At 45.2% G+C, this 20,369-nt stretch overlaps 1 protein-coding gene across 4 annotated transcripts in view; it reads left to right on the forward strand.

The window, feature by feature from the left end:
• LOC140196863 (transcription factor COE3-like) overlaps positions 1–20,369 on the forward strand; it is a 498,386-nt gene that overhangs the window by 432,120 nt on the left and 45,897 nt on the right. The window lies entirely within an intron of this gene.

A 20,369-nucleotide genomic window follows, 5' to 3' on the forward strand; every position in this document is an offset into this window, starting at 1 on the left:
GGAAAGACTACTATGACCATGAAGCCTTGCGCAGGCACCGGTGTGCGCATGCGCGTACGTGCTGATTTTCCCCCCACAACTCGGTTTTGCCTTCATCTTCCCGACTATACTGTACATACGTTATTTCTACTTTATATGGGCTGTGTACTTATCATATCGTTCCTGCTTTTACTATATGTTAGTGTTATTTATTTTTGGTTTTATATGTTATTTGGTATGATTTGGTAGGTTATTTTTTGGGTCTGGAAACGCTCAAAAATTTTCCCATATAAATTAATGGTAATTGCTTTTTCGCTTCATACCATTTTGGCACAAAAGGTTTCATAGGAACGCTGCACCTTAGCGGGGGAAATACGGGTCAAACCAATTTAGCCCAATATACGGGATGTCCCGGCTAATACGGGACAGTTGGCAACACTATGTTCAAGTTCAACAGTGCGTGACAGGGAATGAGGAAAGGTGCAGCTGACTCGTATTGTTCCTCGCGGCCCGGTAGCACATGCTTTGCGGCCCGGTACTAGTCCGTGGCCCAGTGGTTGGGGACCACTGCCTTAAACAACCTCAGCAGTATATCCTTGCTTTTATATCTAGTCCTCTCAAAATTAATACTTTATCATGCAAAATGAAAAAGCTTACTTTTATATACTTTATCCTCCATTTGCAAACTAACCTAAGCTCTCGATATCCCTCTGTAAAGCATTTATATCCATCCTGAAGTGCATTTTTCTATTTGGTTTGCATTACCAGCAAATGTATCTTTTACATTTCTTTATTTCTCCAAGTCAATATACATGTACATTCTGATCTGCTTTAATTCAGGAAGGATGTGGAGACTTTGGAAAGGGCACAGAAGTGGTTTTCCAGGATACTGCCTGGATTAGAGAGTATTATCTATAAGAAAAGTTTGGACAAACTTGGCTTGTTTTCTCTGGATTTAGTCTGTCTCTAATCTATGGCCATTTTATGAGGTACACCTATACACCTACTCGTTAATCCAAAGTATCTGTTCAGCCAATCATGTGGCAGCAATTCAACGCATAAAAGCATGTAGACATGGTCAAGAGGTTCAGTTATTGTTCAGACCAAACATCAGTATGAGGGAGAAATGTGATCTAAATGACCTTGACCACAAAATCTGATGTGTCGGTGTTTCAGTGGAGTAAAGGAAACTACAGTGGCATGAGAGAGGAACTGGCCAAAGTTGACTGGAAAGAGACACTGACGGGAAAGACGGCAGAGCAGCAGTGGCTGGAGTTTATGCGAGAAATGAGGGATGTGCAAGACAGGTATATTCCAAAAAAGAAGAAATTTTCGAGTGGAAAAAGGATGCAACCGTGGTTGACAAGAGAAGTCAAAGCCAAAGTTAAAGCTAAGGAGAGGGCATACAAGGAAGCAAAAATTAGTGGGAAGACAGAGGATTGGGAAGTCTTTAAAACCTTACAAAAGGAAACCAAGAAGGTCATTAAGAGAGAAAAGATTAACTATGAAAGGAAACTAGCAAATAATATCGAAGAGGATACTAAAAGCTTTTCAAGTATATAAAGAGTAAAAGACAGGTGAGAGTAGATATGGGACCAATAAAAAATGATACTGGAGAAATTGTAATGGGAGATGAGGAGATGGCAGAGGAACTGAACAAGTATTTTGCATCAGTCTTCACTGAGGAAGACAGCAGGATACCGGACACTCAAGGGTGGCAGGGAAGAGAAGTGTGCGCAGTCACAATTACGACAGAGAAAGTACTCAGGAAGCTGAATAGGCTAAAGGTCGATAAATCTCCTGGACCAGATGGAATGCACCCTCGTGTTCTGAAGGAAGTAGCTGTGGAGATTGCGGAGGCATTAGCGATGATCTTTCAAAAGTCGATAGATTCTGGCATGGTTCCGGAGGATCTGAAGATTGCAAATGTCACTCCGCTATTGAAGAAGGGGGCAAGGAAGCAAAAAGCAAATTATAGACCTGTTAGCTTGACGTCGGTGGTTGGGAAGTTGTTGGAGTCGATTGTCAAGGATGAGGTTACAGAGTACCTGGAGGCATATGACAAGATAGGCAGAACTCAGCATGGATTCCTTAAAGGAAAATCCTGCCTGACAAACCTATTACAATTTTTTGAGGAAATTACCAGTAGGCTAGACAAGGGAGATGCAGTGGATGTTGTATATTTGGATTTTCAGAAGGTCTTTGACAAGATGCCACACATGAGGCTGCTTAACAAGATAAGAGCCCATGGAATTACAGGAAAGTTACATACGTGGATAGAGCATTGGCTGATTGGCAGGAAACAGAGAGTGGGAATAAAGGGATCCTATTCTGGTTGGCTGCCGGTTACCAGTGGTGTTCCACAGGGATCAGTGTTGGGGCCGCTTCTTTTTACATTGTACATCAAGGATTTGGATTATGGAATAGAGGGCTTTGTGGCTAAGTTTGCTGACGATACGAAGATAGGTGGAGGGGCCGGTAGTGCTGAGGAAACGGAGAGTCTGCAGAGAGACTTGGATAGATTGGAAGAATGGGCAGAGAAGTGGCAAATGAAGTACAATGTTGGAAAGTGTATGGTTATGCACTTTGGCAGAAAAAATAAATGGGCAGACTATTATTTAAATGGGGAAAGAGTTCAAAGTTCTGAGATGCAATGGGACTTAGGAGTCCTCGTACAGGATTCCCTTAAAGTTAACCTCCAGGTTGAGTCGGTGGTGAAGAAGGCGAATGCAAGGTTGGCATTCATTTCTAGAGGAATAGAGTATAGGAGCAGGGATGTGATGTTGAGGCTCTATAAGGCGCTGGTGAGACCTCACTTGGAGTACTGTGGGCAGTTTTGGTCTCCTTATTTAGGAAAGGATGTGCTGACGTTGGAGAGGGTTCAGAGAAGATTCACTAGAATGATTCCGGAAATGAGAGGGTTAACATATGAGGAACGTTTATCCACTCTTGGACTGTATTCCTTGGAGTTTAGAAGAATGAGGGGAGACCTCATAGAAACATTTCGAATGTTAAAAGGCATGGACAGAGTGGATGTGGCAAAGTTGTTTCTCATGATGGGGGAGTCTAGTACGAGAGGGCATGACTTCAGGATTGAAGGGCGCCCTTTCAGAACAGAAATGCGAAAAAATTTTTTTAATCAGAGGGTGGTGAATCTATGGAATTTGTTGCCACGGGCGGCAGTGCAGGCCAAGTCATTGGGTGTCTTTAAGGCAGAGATTGATAGGTATCTGAGTAGCCAGGGCATCAAAGGTTATGGTGAGAAGGCGAGGCAGTGGGACTAAATAGGATAAAATGGATCAGCTCATGATAAAATGGCGGAGAAGACTCGATGGGCCGAATGGCCTACTTCTGCTCCTTTGTCTTATAGTCTTATGGTCTTATGATTGTTGGTGCCATATGGGGTGGTTTGAGTATCTCAGAAACTGCTGATCTCCTGGGATTTTCACCCACAACAGTCTCTAGAGTTTACAGAAAATGATATGAATAACATCCAGTGAGTGGGAGTTCTGTGGATGAAAATGCCAGACTAACCTTATATTTCCTTGAGCCTCTCCGCATGCCTCTCACAACTCACTTTACCACTCCCCTTTGCATAAACAGCAAACTTAAATAAATTAGGTGAGTGATTGAAGTTTGAAGTGATTGGGAAATGTACAGTGTGGGGGTGGGAGGGAAGATATCAGCAGTATTTTTTTATATAGAAAGTGGTGGGTGTGTGGAACACCCTGCCAGGGGTGGTTGTAGAGGCAGATACATTAGGGACTTATAAGAAACTTGTAGAAAAGCATATAGGTGATAGAAAATGGAGGGCTACAGTAGTGGGAAGTGTAGATTTGCAGGTTGGCACAACATCATGGGCCAAAGAACCTGTACTATGCTGTAGTGTTCTATGTTCTTCATATTACATTCATGCCTCATATCCAAACTATTGATAGAGGGTGGCCACACATTAGATAGGTTGGTACAGAGGGCATATAGTATACTTGCCTTCATTGCTTCGGGCATTGAGAATAAGAGTCAGGAAGTATGCACAGGATCGAGGTAAGCTGTGGAGAGGTGTAAACCTAGTCAGCTCCTTCATGGGCACTAGCCTCTGTTGTATCCAGGACATCTTCAGGGTGCGATGCCTTAAAAAGGCAGGCATCCATCATTAAGGACACCAATCACCCATGCAATGCCTTGTTCTCGTTGCTACCATCAGGCAGGAGGTACAGAAGCCTGAAGACACACACTCAATGATTCAGGAACAGCTTCCTCCCCTCCGCCATCAAATTTCTGAATGGACATTGAAGCTATGAATACTCACTCACTACTTTTTAATTTCCATTTTGCACTACTTATTTAATATAAGTAAATAAATATATATATTTAAAATATATATACTGTAATGTATATATATCACACATACACACACTGTACACATTGTAATATACATATACTTACTGTAATTCATGTTTTTTCTATTATTATTATTATTACCACAGAGACAACAACATTCACGACATATACCAGTGATATTAACCTGATTCCGATTCTGGTTTGGTGGCACTTGGATTATTGCTTGTAAATCTGATCACTCCATTACAGGAAGGAAGTGGAAGCTTTGAAGAGCATTCAGAAGAGGCTCACCAGGATGCTGCCTAGATTGGAGGATATGAGTTAAAAAGAGAGTTTGGACAAATTTGGATTGTTTTTTTTAGGTTATGAAGGCACGCAGTCCTCTTTTATTGTCATTTAGCAATGCATGCATTGAGAAATGATATAATATTTCCTCCGGTGTGATATCACAAAACACAGGACAGACCAAGACTGAAAAAACTAACAAAACCACATAATTATAACATATAGTTACAACAGTGCAACAATACCATAACTTGATGAAGAACAGTCCATGAGCACAGTAGAAAGTTCAAAGTCTCTCAAATGTCCCACATCTCACGCAGACGGGAAAAGGAAGAAAAACTCTTCCTGCCATGCCCGACCACAGTCCGATTCTGAGTCGTCCGAAAACTTCGAGCCTCTGATCAGCTCTCTGACACAGAGTACTGAGCACCATCTCTATCCGAGCGATTCGACCTCAATCTCGGTCGCCAACAGCAGGCAAAGCCGAGGATTTTGCGGCCTTCCCTCCGGAAGATTCACAATCGCGCAGTAACGACAGCAGCGAATGGGCGTTTCAGAAATTTCTCCAGATGTTCCTCTGTGCTTTCACATCTGTCTCCATCAAATCAGAATTGTCCATGACCCCTATTTAACAGATATGATATCATTTTTCACCGGAGGGCTGTGCGCGCGCGGTGCGCTGCAGTCTCCTCCTGCCAGTTTTTTCTGGAACGTCAGATGCTGCAGGGATATCTGATGGAAGTTTATAAGATTATGAGAGGCGTAGGTTGTGGAGACAGTCAGAATTTTTTCTCCTGGGATAGAAATAGCAAATACTGAAGGTGAGAGGGGTTTAAGTACAATGTATGTGGAGCATGTTTTCTTTTACACATGGTGTGGTGGATACCTAAACAGGTTAATGTTAATGTTAAATAGAGTCGTAGAATTATAGAGCACAACGGCACAGACACTGGCTTTAACCCATCTAGTCCCTGTCAGCCTGGTCTTCTGTCGATTCGCATCTGCCTGTATGTGAACCATAGGTCTCTATACCCTTCTCGTCCACATTATTAAATCTTCTGCGCTCTTCTGGTTTAAGATGGTGCTAGTGCCCGAGCACGAGACCAAGAAACGATCCACTGGTTGGCTGATTTAAATGCTGGGCCAGGTTGGAAAGGCCAGGCTCAGACTGAATCAAATTGGTAGGTCCCAGGTCCAACAGTGAGGAATAACCTGCTATTTGGCTGGTCCACGAGGTTTACTCAGCTCTGCACTGAACCTGGGCTGTGGCCTGCAACTAACAGGCTCCTGGATTGGCAGCAGTGACGACTGGTTTCATGGCTGTGGGCTCACTTTTGTGAACTTCAGTACTGAATTTTATTTGCTTTCTTTTATTGTTTCCACTTTTTTTTTCTCTGCACATTGGACGTTCAGAGGTCTTTTTTAAAATTGGGTTCTACTGGGTTTCCTTGTTTTGTGGCTGCCTGCACAGAGACAAATCTCACGATTATATGTAGTATATATTCTTTGATAATCAATGCACTTTGAACCTTGAACCTACCTGAACTTCTCTTAAATGTTGGAAATGAATCAAACATACAGCTTGAGAAGATATGGCCCACCTGCCTGCCCTAACTCTTCGATAAATTCTTCATGGGCTGTGATACATCTTGAGAGGTTTACGGAAAAGCTTTTCTAAATCCCTCTGTTTCTCTTCTCCTTTCTTTTGCTCTTCTTTCATCACTTTTGCTTCTTTCCTTCCTCCTTTGGAGCTTGAATCCAATGTGAGACTCAGCCTCTTGGCATATTATGTAACTTATTAAATAATACATCATATTATTGCTATAAGAGATTGAAGGTTGTTTAATTATCTGTTGTACATTGGATTTTAATAAGCTCTTGGCTTTTTGCTTGATATTGAAATTCTGACGGGGGGGTCACAGATGAATTTTTACAATTTTGCTCTTAATTGTTTTTGCTGTGAAATCCCATTTCCTCAGGGACATCATTATTATTGTATTAATATTGTAGGGGCTCTTAATATAATATTAGCAGGCGATGAGTTAGCAAGTGTTCACACCTATAGAATACTGTATCAGGATTATAGAACAGTAGGCAGAATATTCTGTGTGTGTATAAGGTGTCTGTGTATGTACGTGTGTGTGTGTGTGTAAGGTGTATGTGTGGATGCACGCATGTCTGTATATGCGTATGTGCGTGTGTGGCATGTGTGTGCATGTGTTTGTGTGTGTGTGTGTGTGTGTGTGTGTGTGTGTGTGTGTGTGTGTGTGTGTCTGTGGATTGTAAGATTTATTCTGACCAGGGTGATTGGCCTGTGAGGTCTGTGTTAGCAAGGAGATGTGGAGGGAATGGGCAATTCCAATTGATCTCCATAGCAACTAGGTTCAGAGGGTGTGGGCGTGGGTTAGTAAGGAAAACTGGACAAAGATCCATTTCCTGTGACAATGACATACAGAGTTGGTATGTTATTGGATCTGATAGGATAGGTACCTAAATATACACTACCTATGTAGTGTGACAAGAAAATAATGTTGTAATGGAACATAAAAGAAAACATAGAACAATACAGCAGAGGTACAAGTCCTTTGGCTCATCTTATCTATGCACACAATGCCAAATTAAGATAATTCTCTCCTGCCTGTACATGATCCATATCCTTCCAGTTCCTGCACTTTCCCGTCAGTTTCTTAAACAAATTAATTGTACCACACAAGCTGATAGGATTGTTAAGAAGGCGTATGGTGTGTTGACCTTCATTAGTCTGGATATTGAGTTAAAGAGCCATGAGGTAATGTTACAGCGTTATACTATCCTGGCTAGACCACACTTGGAGTATCATGTTCAGATCGGGCCACCTCATCATAGGAAGGATGTACAAACTTTAGAGAGGGTGCAGAGGATGCTACCTGGATTAGAGAGCATGTCTTATGAAGGGAGGTTGAGCGAGTTAGGGCTTTTCTCTTTGGAGTGAAATGGGATGAGAGGTGACTGGGTAGAGGTGTACAAACTGGTAAGAGGCATCGATCGAGTGAGCAGATGCTGTTTCCCAGAGCAAAAATGTCAAATACTGAGGTACATAATTTTACATTGATTGGAGCCAAGTATAGGGGGCATGTCAAAGGCAAGTTTTTACACGTAGAGTGGTGAATATGTGGAATATGCTGCCAGGGGTTGTGATAGAGTCAGGTACATGAGGGACATTTAAGAGACTCTTGGATAGGCACATGGATGATAGAAAAGTGAAGGGCTCTGTAGGTGGGAATTAGATTATTGTAGGTTAAAAGATCAGCACAATATCACTGGCCAAAAGGCCTGTACTGTGCTGTAATGTTTTGTTTTCTGTTGTCTGTATCTGCTGCCAATGTTAACTTGGCAATGCATTCCGTGCATCCATCACTCTCTGTATATGTTAAGAAAATATCTTAAACTTTTTCTTCTCTCACTTTAAACGCAAGGCATTGTAAAACAATCTCTGAAGGCATTTAAGGTACAAAATCTTCCCCCCTTACCCATCATAGCCTACATTTGACTCTAGCTTGTCAGGTCAGTTCAGAAAATAGTTAAGAAACTCAGGTATGGCAGGATTCTTAGCAGTGCAGAGGACCAGAGGGATCTTTGGGTCCACATCCACACATCCCTCAAAGTGGCCACCAAAATTGATTGGGTTGTTAAGGAGTTGTGTGGTGTGTTGACCTTCATTATTCAGGAGATTGAATTCAAGAGCCATGAGGTAACGTTGCAGCTCCATAAACCCTGGTTAGACCATATTTAGAATACCGCGTTCGGTTCTGGTTACCTCAGTATGGGAAGAGAGTGAAGCTTTAGAGAGAGAGTAGACAAGTTTTGACATAGAACATAGAACACTACGGTACAATACATGATATTGTGCTGACTTTTTAATCTACTCTAAAATCAATCTAATCCTAAGGTATCAGCCTCTACCACCATCCCGGTCAGGACCAGACCGGTCCTGAAGAAGGGGCTCAAGCCAAAATGTCGACTGTTTATTCCTCTCCATAGATGCTGCCTGACCTGCTGAGTCCTTCCAGCATTTTGTGTGTGTCGCTCGGGATTTCCAGCATCCGTAGAATCTCTTGGCTTTGAAAATGAAGCAGGCATGAGTGGATGGTGGGCCAGACTCAATGGACTGTGATTTAAGACAGATGTTGATAGATTCTTGATTAGTCAGGGCATGCAGGGAGAAGGCAGGGGTTTGGGGCTGAGAGTGAAATGGATCAGCCATGATAAATGACAGAGCAGACTCAATGGGCCAAACAGCCTAATTCTGCTCCTGTATCTTATCGTCTTAAGGTATTATGGACCTTGTGGTTTCATGGCACTAATGGTGTCCATTAAAATGAGTGTAATCTTTATATGACTTCAAGCCCTACAGGTTAACAAGTAATAGTCCATCAAGCCAATCCACTCAAAGAGCAAACCAGGCATGGACGACATAATGACACATCTAGTACAGCTGCTTCCTCACTGCTCCAGCCTCATCCACAGTGCTGACTGACTGTGTGGAGTTTACACGTTCTCCCTGTGATCTCGTTGGTTTCCCCCTCCATCACCTACCCCCCCATCCCCGCAGTGTTCCAGTTTCCTTCCATATCCCAAAGGTGTGCAAGTTGAGGGGTTAATTTGTTGGTGCAAATTCTTCTCATGTGTAGGTGAGTGGTAGAATATGAGAGGTGAGTTGATGCATGTGTTAGGAGAATGGAATGGGGACAAGTGTAAATGGGTGCTGAATGGTCCATGGACCGATGTGCCTGTTTCTGTGTTGTATGGCTCTTCGGCTTTTATCTTGGAAAGATTGTTGGTGCCAGACGGGGTGGTTTGAGTATCTCAGAAACTGCTGATCTCCTGGGATTTTCACGCACAGCAGTAGCTAGAGTTTACAGAGAATGGTGCAAAAAAAAAAAAAAAAAACAAACATCCAGTGAGCAGCAGTTCTGTGGCCAAAATCGCCTTGTTAATGAGGGAGGTCAGAGGAGAATGGTCAGACTAGTTCAAGTTGACAGGAAGGTGACAGAAACTCAAATAACAACATGTTACAAAAATGATGCCCAGAAGAGCATTGCTGAAAGTACAGCGTGTTGAACCTTGAAGTGGATGGGCTACAGCAGCAGAAAACTGTGAACATACACCCAGTGGTCACATTATTAGGTACTTTGCTTCTGTCACTGAGGGCACCTCACTGTCTCTCCTCTCCAGCTGTCCTTCTCTCCCTGCCACTTTCTCTATCTGTGCTGCTGCCTCTGGCTCTCTCAATTCCTCAGCCTCATCACTACCACCCACCCCACCTGGATTTGCCTATTGCCAACCAGCTGTTCCTCTAGCTGAGGAAACCAGAGCACCCGGAGGAAACTCACGCACTCACGGGGAGAACGCACAAACTCCTTACAGGCAGCAGAGGGAATTGAACCCAGGCCGCTGGTACTGTAAAGCATTGTGCTAACTGTTACGCCATCGTGCCGATGTGAGATTAAAGGCTTCAACACTAAACATTGGCTGCCTATTTCCCTCCATGAATGCTGCCTGATCTTCTAAGTTCTCCCAGCATGAGACGCTGGATCAGAATTAGGCCAGTCAGTCCACTGAGTCTGCTCTGCTGCTCCATGACAGCTGATTTATTATCCACTCAAACCCGTTCTTCTGCCTTTTAAAATGCTACTCCAGATCGCAGCAACAGGATCCTCTGCCCCTCTGTCCTGCTTCTTTTCTGCATCCCTCGCCTTTCTTGTTTTCATTTTAACTCAGTCCTCTCTCTTATCTCATTTGCTCCTCATTTTCCTGCAGCCTAACGCCCTGATTTCGGTTCTATCCTCACTGTTGCTTATCTCTGCGCTTTACTCTCTTGAGAGTTTACTCTCACATTCCCTTTCCCCTCCACTATAAAGTAGCATTTCCATACTAATGCACCGTCAAGTGAAAAATAAAAATCTCCTCTGACGGTTCTGCAATATTCCTGCTTATCACTTCTGACAAAGATGAGACGACGTGAGAGAGGGTTGACAGTGTAAATGCACATAGGCTCGTGACCACATATGATTCCTTCAGGGAATACCTGGGCACATTTGAATCATGCCGTCACATCAACGAGACAGCAGCAGCAAAATTCAATTTGGGATCGGCAGAACAATCAAATTTACTCTCTCCATTTGCAACCAGGCGTCGATTGTGTAGAACTCTGATCCTTGAAGCTTCAGTTAGCTGCTAACTACATCAGCAGAGGCTGGGAGTGTGGATATAGGGTCCTGTTTTCCTTCGTTCCCCCTCATGGGACCCAGAACACAGGATAATTCCTTGCCTCTCCTCTTTGACAGACGCTCATTGGAAAGGACACGTCCCAATTTGAGAAGTAGACACGGTGCTGATTTATTCTGTGGAGAAGTTACTCGTCCCACTCTTCCCCCACTACGTTCCTCCAGTCCATTGTGAGGGTGAAGCTGGGTGGAAGTGAGTGGGAAGTGGAGTTAGTGGGGGGGATTTATAACTCATCCTTGTTAGATGAACTGTCCAAGGTTAGTTTGACGGGAAGAGTCAGTCTGTGAGATTTGTTGCTTGGAGTTACTGCAGATGTTGGATCAAGGCATTTAACTATTAGTGTTGTTCCTTCCTGCGCATCAGGCGACACTGTTTATAGGTGCTGCCTGACCTGCTGAGTTCCCCCAGCATTTTGTGCGTGTTGCTCTGGATTTCCTCGAAAACATGAAATTGTCCCCTTTCTAATAACAAACACTTGCATTTATACCAAGAAGCTTCACAGAAGAGATCGTCGTCAAACATTTGTTCCTGCCTGGGTGCAGACAGAGAAGATTCAGTTGAATTTGACATTGTGTTCAGCATATACATTGTGGGCCAAAGGGCCTGAGCTTGTGCTGTACTGTTCTAAGTTTTAAGTCAGTGCACTCCATTCAAGGCATGGACAGGATGAGATCTTGTGTTACAGGGTTCTCTGGCAAAACTGAAAATTCTGACCCATACACTGCACTCAGCTTCACCCTGAAGGCTAGAAATTCAGCTGAGAACAAGTAAGGGACGTGAATACATTAACCCACTGCATGATGATAAATCTGAATCAGATTTATTATCACTGAAAATGTCATGAAATTTGATGTTTTGTGGCAGCAGTGTAGTGCAGTACATAAAATATACAAAAATTACCATGAATATATATCTTTATGAAAAAATAAATACGTAGTGCAAAAAGAAAGCATCTTCTGGTGTCTTCAGGCTCCTGTATCTCCTCCCTGATGGTAGTAATGAGAAGAGGGTCCATCCTGGGAGTGGGGGCTATCAGTGATGGATGCTCCCTTTTTGAGGCATCTCCTTTTGAAGAATCCTCGATGGTGGGAGGCTAGTGCCTATGATTGAGCTGGCTGAGTTTACAGACCCTCTGCAGCTTTACCCAATCCTGTGCATTGGAGTCACCATACCAAACATCAATATAACTGCTCGATGTTAGATTGTTCCCTTCTCAATAAACCCATGCGACTTTGATCAGTTCATGGGTTCACGGACTGTTCAGAAATCTGATGGTGGAGGGGAAGGAGCTGTTCCCAAAACATTGAATATGTGTCTTCAGGCTCCTGTACCTCCTCTCAGATAGTATTATTGAAAAAAGGGTATGTCCTGGATTATATAACCTCCCCTCACTGCATCTAGTGAGTCAGCCAGACTCAGCTGTGGTCTCCACTATTTGTGTGGGCAAGTGTTATGTGCATGGAATTAAGAATCTTTTATTAAAATCCGTTTAGTCAAATGATTTTGACAAATTGCACCGTGTCCTTAATCAGCTGTCTAGCCTCAGGGGATGGCGATGCACAAGCAGTGAAATGAGTTCAGAGCCTCGACATGTAGCTGGGAAGACCTGGGCTGTAGTAAGTGTGTTCCTCTGTTTCTATGTTTTTGGACTTATCTGACACTCGCTCTCCTCCAGCTTTGCCAAAGGGGCCACTCTCACTCGTATCGAATTTTGTCGTCAAGGTACGTAGCCCCTCTGCATCATCTGCATGTGTACAGTTTCCGACATCCTCTTGTAGGAAAGACACCTTAAGCTGGAACGAGCACAAAGACGATCATAAGGAGGGTGCCAGGACTCGAAGGACTAGTTGTAGAGAGAGGTCGGGTGGGCAAGGATTTTGCTCCTTGATGTGTAAGGAACTGTACAAAATTATGAGGGGCATACATTACTGTACAGAAGTCTTAGGCACATACGTATAGCTAGGGTGACCTAAGACTTTTGCACGGTACTGTATTTGTCGATGTAGAGTGGGGAGTGAGTTTTTAAATCTGGTGGGAGCAAAGCATGCTGGGAATGGTGAGGGTGGAGTGCTGCGGGGAACGATCTGGGACAAGTGACAGAGGGGGTGTGCCGGGGGCTGGGTGGGTGTAGACACACGCAGGCCTGAGACACCAGGCAAGCACATTTGATTCCAAACAATTGGTTTATTGATCATTACAGAATGTCTCTCTGGTGCTTCCCTCTCCCTCCCCTCTCCCTTCCCCTTTTCCCCAACCATGATTCCCCTCTCCCTGCCCCCTTCCCACTCTCAGTCCACAATAGAGACCCAGATCAGAATCAGGTTTATCATCACTCACATATGTCATGAAATTTGTGGTGTTTTTTTTGCGGCAGCAGTACAGTGCAAATATTTTAGGCTCCCTAGCTAGATAAATGTGTCTAAGATTTTTGCACAATACTGCACAACATGACAGCACCATTTGCTGTGTTAAAAAAATGACATGAATTTGTTTCTTTTGCAGCAACAGTACTGTGCAAAAGTCTTATGCACTCTAGCTATTTATATGTGCCTAAGACTTGTGCACAGTACTGTGGATAGGGTGAGTGTACGCAGCCTTCATCCTCAGGAAAAGGGACTCAAAAAGCTGAGGGCATTGGTTTAGGTTGAGAGGGACATTCTCTTTTCTCCCAGCCTCCCTTCAGGCAGACGATACAGAAGCCTAAGGGCACATACCAGGAGGATCAAGGACTCCTTCTGTCCACTATTACGATGATTGAATGGTTCCTTAGTATGATAAAGATGGATTCTTTGCCTCAAAATCTACCTTGTTAATGTCTCCCACTTTATTGTCTGCCTGCGTTGCATTTTGCCTGAAACAGAAGGGCTCTTATTTCTTTGTATTAGCCAAAGAACTGCTGTAAGAATTGATCCTAATGAGCAGTGTGCAATACAAGCTTTTCTTTGTATCGAGTGCATGTGACAAAATTAAACGAGTAAAACAACCTACCAATTTTAATAATTTACCAAGTTATCACATGGATGGTGGAAAAAAAGGAGGGCTATGTGGGAGGAAAAGTTTAGATTGATCAAATTCGACATTGTTCAAATTCAGGTTTATTGCTCTGTGACAGTACACACACAACCAAATGAAACAATGTTCCTCCGAATCACGGTGCACTGGCATAACACTCAGCACATAAAACAAAATATTACCACAAATAACTCAATAAAATAAAATTCAAAATGCATGTAGTGTGCAGCATAGGTAAACAGTGAACAGTAAGCAGCCTCACGGGCCGAAGGGCCTGTACTGTGCTGTAATGTTCTATATGTTGAAAGGATGAACAAAGTCACTGGACAGACACTGAAGCTAGTGGATATGGAAGTGTTTTATTCAGCAAAAATGAGCAACAGGCATCATATTGAGACACTCTTGGAAGCAGAAGCTTGTTCGACTCAATATTACATGTGTCACGGTCCTGATCATTTATTCCCTGGTTTCCTCTCATTTCCTTTGATTGTGCCATGGTTCTGACTGTTAAATGCCCATTTGCTTCTAATTTTCTTTGATGATGGCACACCTGGTTTCCATCAGGACCTGCAGTGTAAGAACCCTGGTGTTACAACCCCTAGTGGCCAGATCGTTGGTCTTTGTGTGTGTGATAACTAACGTTTCCCGACCGCTTAGAACCATTTGTTCTAAGTTTAGCTCCAGTTTCAAGGTTTACCTATGAGCGTCTGCTCACTCTCCGTCAGGGCTCATGGAGTGTTGCCGAATATTCCCTGGAGTTCCGGACATTAGCGGCCGACCCGGGGTGAAACGATGAGGCACTCCAAGGGGTATTTTGGAATGGTCTCAGCGACATGGTGAAAGACGAGTTGGCGGCAAGAGATGACGCTGACAGCCTGGATTCCCTGATCTCCCTAGCCACCAGGTTGGACAATCATCTTCAAGAACGCCATAGGGAGAGAACTGGTCATCCACCAGCTTTGGCCACTCCACGGCACTCTTTACCATCTCCCACCAACACGAGCCTCTCTTCTCCTCCCGCTCCTAGAATATCTCCCAGTCTGGCCATTTCCACTGCCCCGGGAGAGAAGCCAATGCAGCTGGGATGGAACCGTCTTTCTCCCACAGAGCGACTCCGGAGATTAAGGGCAGGGGAGTGTCTCTTGCGGCCAGTCCGGCCACTTCCGTGCTGCCTGTTCCCTTCAGCCAAAAGGGAGGGCTCACCAGTAGAAAGGGGGACCCTGGTGAGCCAGACAACATTCCCTTCTGTCCCCTGAACCCGGATGCAGATCCAAACAACTTTAAGTTACAACCAACAGTCCCTGTCTCTGTCCGCTCTGGTGGACTCTGGTGCCGAGGGAAACCTGTTGGATGAAACATAGCTTCCCGGGCCAAAATTCGTCGAGAGCTGTTGAGTACCCCTCTGGAACCCCAGGCACTGAACAGTAGACTTCTGGCTCGAGTCACTCACTGCACACCAACCCTGTGTCTTATTTTCTCTGGGAACTATCGGGAACAGGTACAATTTAACCTAATTTCTGCTCCTCAAGCTCCTATAGTCCCTGGGTACCCTGGTTAAGCCGCCATAATCCCCACATTGATTGGTCCACTGGGAAGATAGTCAGCTGGAGTCCATTCTGTCACTCCACTTGTCTACAATCGGCCCTTTCCCCTGTGAAAGTCACCGTGACCTCGTCCGCCTCTGAAACCCCTGACTTATCCAAAGTTCCAGCGGAGTATCATGACCTGGGAGAAGTGTTTAGTAAACAACGAGCCCTTTCCCTGCCTCCACACCACCCTTACGATTGTGCTATTGACCTTCTCCCCGGAGCCCCTCTACCCACGAGTGGGCTGTATAACCTCTCCCAACCAGAAAGGGAAGCAATGGAGGCTTACCTAAATGACTCTCGCGGCTGGAATTATCTGACCCTCATCCTCCCCTGTAGGTGCAGGTTTCTACTTTGTGGGGAAGAAAGGCGGCTCACTGTGCCCCTGCATTGACTAGCGAGGGCTAAATAGCATCACCATAAAGAACAAGTATCCACTGCCCCTTATCAATTCTGCTTTCGAACCACTTCACGGAGCCACCATCTTCCCCAAGTTGTACCTACGAAGTGCCTACCATCTGGTCAGAATAAGGGAGGGAGATGAGTGGAAAACAGCATTTAACACCTTTCTTGGTCACTTCGAATACCTGGTCATGCCATTCGGCCTCACCAATGCCCCCGCCGTCTTTCAAGTCCTGATAAACGATGCCCTTAGAAACTTTATTAACCATTTTGTGTTTGTTTACTTGGATGACATCGTAATCTTCTCCAGCAGTCTTCAGGAACATATCCACCATGTCTGTCAGGTTCTACAGAGGCTTTGGGAGAACAAATTATTCGTTAAAGCTGAGAAGTGCGAGATTCATGTCCCCTCAGTCAGCTTCTTAGGCTACATCATCGAGAGCGGACGAGTGAGAGCAGATCCCGAAAAGATCCGGACAGTGGCGAAATGGCCAAAGCCCATGACACGCAAGCAACTCCAGCGATTTCTGGGGTTCGCAAGTTTCTATTGTTGTTTCATCAGGGATTACAGCCGAGTGGTAACACCTCTTACTCAACTCACCTCGCCTACAACCCCTTTTCAGTGGGACCCCGAAGCTAACTCAGCCTTCTTGGAGCTGAAGAGACATTTCAGCTCCACTCCCATCCTGGTCCAACCAGACCCCTCTTGTCAATTCATTGTGGAGGCTGACACCTCCGACTCTGGGGTGGGAGCGGTCCTCTCCCAACGTTCCAGGCCTGACCAAAAACTTCATCCCTGTGCCTTCTTTTCTTGCTGGCTGTACCCCGCCAAATGAAATTACGACGTAGGGAACTGGGAGTTACTGGCCGTCAAACTGGCTTTGGAGGTGTGGAGGCATTGGCTGGAGGGAGTGGAACATCCCTTTATTGTCTGGACCAATCACAAGAACCTTGCATACATCCAAACCGCCAAACGCCTGAATCCCCGACAAGCCCGTTGGGCATTATTTTTTGGCCGGTTCAGGTTCACACTCACCTGTCGTCTGGGGTCCAAGAACGGGAAGCCTGATGCTCTCTCCCATCAATACATTTCTGAGGAGGGCCTTCCCAACCCCGAGACCATCCTTCCACTATCCTGTGTAGTGGCTGCCCTCACCTGGGAGATGGAGGCCATAATCAAAGAGGCCCAATGGACTCAACCTGACCCAGGCAACGGACTCCCCACTCGCATCTTTGTGCCTGATTCTATTCGGTCACAGGTTCTCCAGTGGGGGCACACTTCTCATTTTGCCTGCCATCCTGGAATCGGTCGGACTTTGTCCCTTCTGAAGAGACATTTCTGGTGGCCCTCCATGAACGCTGACGCCCGTTCCTTCGTCTCTGCCTGTTCTGTTTGTGCCCACGGAAAAGCCTCCCACCGACCACCTGCTGGGCTGCTTTGTCCCCTACCTGTCCCTAGCCACCCTTGATCTCACATTGCTCTGGATTTCGTTACTGAGGAACACGTGGGAACACTGCTGTACTCACCGTGGTGGACTGCTTCTCCAAAGCTGTGCACTTCGTAGCCCTTTCCAAACTCCCTGAAGCCCGTGAAACAGCCGACCTTCTCCACCATCTCGTCTTCCGCCTTCATGGAATTCCCTCTGACATTATTTCTGACCGGGGTCCCCAATTCGTCTCTCAAGTCTGGAGATTTTTTTGTCAAGCCCATGGAGCCCAAGTAAGTCTGTCATCTGGCTTTCATCCACAGACGAATGGTCAAACAGAACGAGCAAAACAGGATTTGGAAGCAGCACTGGGCTGCATAACCGCCAACAACTCGTCTTCCTGGAGCACCCATCTCGCTTGGGTAGAGTACGCCCACAACTCCCTGGTCAGCACCGCCACCGGAATGTCTCCCTTTGAATGCTCCCTCGGTTACCAATCCCCTCTGTTCTCCACTCATGAAGATGACATTGCTGTGCCTTCAGTTCAGGCCCATCTCCGCCAGTGCTGCAAGACCTGGAAAGACACACGCGCAGCCCTGCTCTGCTCAACCGAACGCAACTGGAGGATTACCAATTGCCATCGGATTCCTGCACCTGATTATCAGACTGGGCAGAAGGTTTGGCTCTCTTCTAGAGACATTACCCTCAAGAACGAACCCAGGAAACTCGCCCCTCGCTACCAGGGACCATTCGAGATTGAGAGTATAATCAACCCCTTGGTAGGCAAACTCAAACTGCCAAAATCTATGCACATTCATCCTACATTCCACGTCTCCCAATTGAAACCGGTATCTGTCAGCCCTCTGTGCACTCCTGCCAAACCCCCTCCACCCACCCAGATCGTTGATGACTACCCAGCGTACACCGTCCGGTGAATACTGGATGTGCGCTGCCGAGGCAGAGGCCTCCAGTACCTGGTCGATTGGGAGGGATACAGCCTGGAGGAACGGTCCTGGATTCCCCGTACCTTCATCCTGGACCCTTCCCTCATTCGTGATTTCCATTGTGACAATCTGGACAAGCCTGGGCAGTCCTGATCGTTTATTCCCTAGTTTCCTCTAATTTCCTTTGATTGTGCCATGGTTCCGACCGTTAATTTCCCAGTTGCTTCTAATTTTCTGTAACAACACACCTGGTTTCCATCAGGACCTGCAGTATAAGAACCCCGGTGTTACAAACCCTAGTTGCCAGATAGTTGGTCTCTTTCCTATGTGATAACTAACGTTTCCCAACCACTTAGAACAGTTTGTTATAAGTTTAGCTCCAGTTTCAAGGTTTACTTATGAGACACCATCTCTCTGAGTCAAGGCTCCGTGTCAAGGCTCCATATCAGGGTTCCGTGTCAAGATCCCTCCTGTCTGCCGTTTGGCGTTTACTCCTGTGTCAGCATCCTAACTCAATCTCCGTGCCTGTGTCCTGCACTTGGGTTCGCCTCATTTGCCACGTTCCATTGCAACAACATGATAATTTATATGCTAATGATCAAAGGTAACACAAGACAATTCTAGAGTTACAGTGATTCTCCAGTGCTTCCTTTGAATTACATATAGTTTTCACACATCCCCTTCTTTGCACCCACACTCCAGACACCCAAAATGAATGTTCATTTCCCCTGCTCTGGGCCAAATTCATGCATATGCAGGCATCTGATGTCTAAGTGGAATGTTTCTTTGTTTGCGATTACCCCCAACCTACAGCTTCAGAAAACCCATTGTTCTGAGCTGGTTTTAAATTCAATCTGCAATCCACATTCAAATGTGAAGAATGGCTACTGTTGAACCTAATATTTGCTAGAGGCCCTAACTCCAGAATATGCCCTAACACCATGGACTACGCTCTATTTTATCAATTTAAAATGAACCAAAGGGTGTAACTTCTTCACATAGAACAAGCTGTCAGAGGAACTAGTTAAAGCATGTACAGAGGGTTGGGAGAGATACGAAACAAAGCTGAGCAAAAGGAACTACCTGAGGTGGACATCTTGGTCAGCAGGGACAAGATGGGCTGAATGGCCTGTTTCCTTGCTGTACTATTTTATGACTCGAGGTCATGCAGTGGTCAAAATGCACTGCAGGAGCCTGAATATTGGCAACACTTACCAACCCTGTGACCTGTGGCATCCGGAAGGACAATGGCAAGTCATGCATTGGTGCCGATGAAGTTGAGGCTGCTGCCTCCCAACTTCAGGGTCCTGGGTTTGATACTGACCTTGGGCTCTGTACGTGTGGGGTTTGCATGTTCTTACCGTGACCATGTTGGCTTCTGCTGAGTGCTCTGGTGCTCTCCCACATTCCAATATAGTTACCATTAGTGGAAGGGAGGAATGGGGCTTGTTCTGTTGTTGTTTTTTTCACTTGTTGTCTTCTGTGTTGTTCTGCCGAGCACTGTGGGAATGCTATGCTGGCACCAGAATATGTGGCCACACAAGTGGGCTGGCCTTAGCACATCCTTGGGTTGTGTTGGTTGTTAACGCAAAAGACGTATTTCACTGTGTTTCGATGTACATGTGATAAATAATTTAATCTGAATCTGAATGGGAGTGATGGAATTACTCCTCTTAGCCTTGGCATGTACCTGACAGGCCAAATCATTTTATTTTATAAATACAAAAGATTCTACAGATGCTGGAAATCTCAAAAAACACATACAAAATGCAGGAGGAACTCAACATGTTAGGCAGCATTTATGGAAGGAATAAACAGTTGATGTTTTGGCCGAGGCTCTTCCTCAGCACTGGAAAGGAAGGGGCCAGAAGCCAGAATAAGAACAAGGGGGAAAACAAAGAAGTACAAGCTGGAAGGAGATAGGTAAGAATAGGTGAAAGAGCAACACCCCCCCTCCCCATCAATGCTCCAACATTAAGGATTCCCATCACTCAGAACGTGTTCTCTTCTTATTACTACCATTAGAGAGGAGGTACAGGAGCCTGAAGACACACAATTAGTGTTTTAGGAACAGCTTCTTCCCCTCTACTGTCAGATTTCTGAATGGACAATGAACCAACCCTTAA

Source organism: Mobula birostris, chromosome 4 (genome assembly GCF_030028105.1).
Source record: "Mobula birostris isolate sMobBir1 chromosome 4, sMobBir1.hap1, whole genome shotgun sequence".
Lineage (NCBI taxonomy): Eukaryota > Metazoa > Chordata > Chondrichthyes > Myliobatiformes > Myliobatidae > Mobula > Mobula birostris.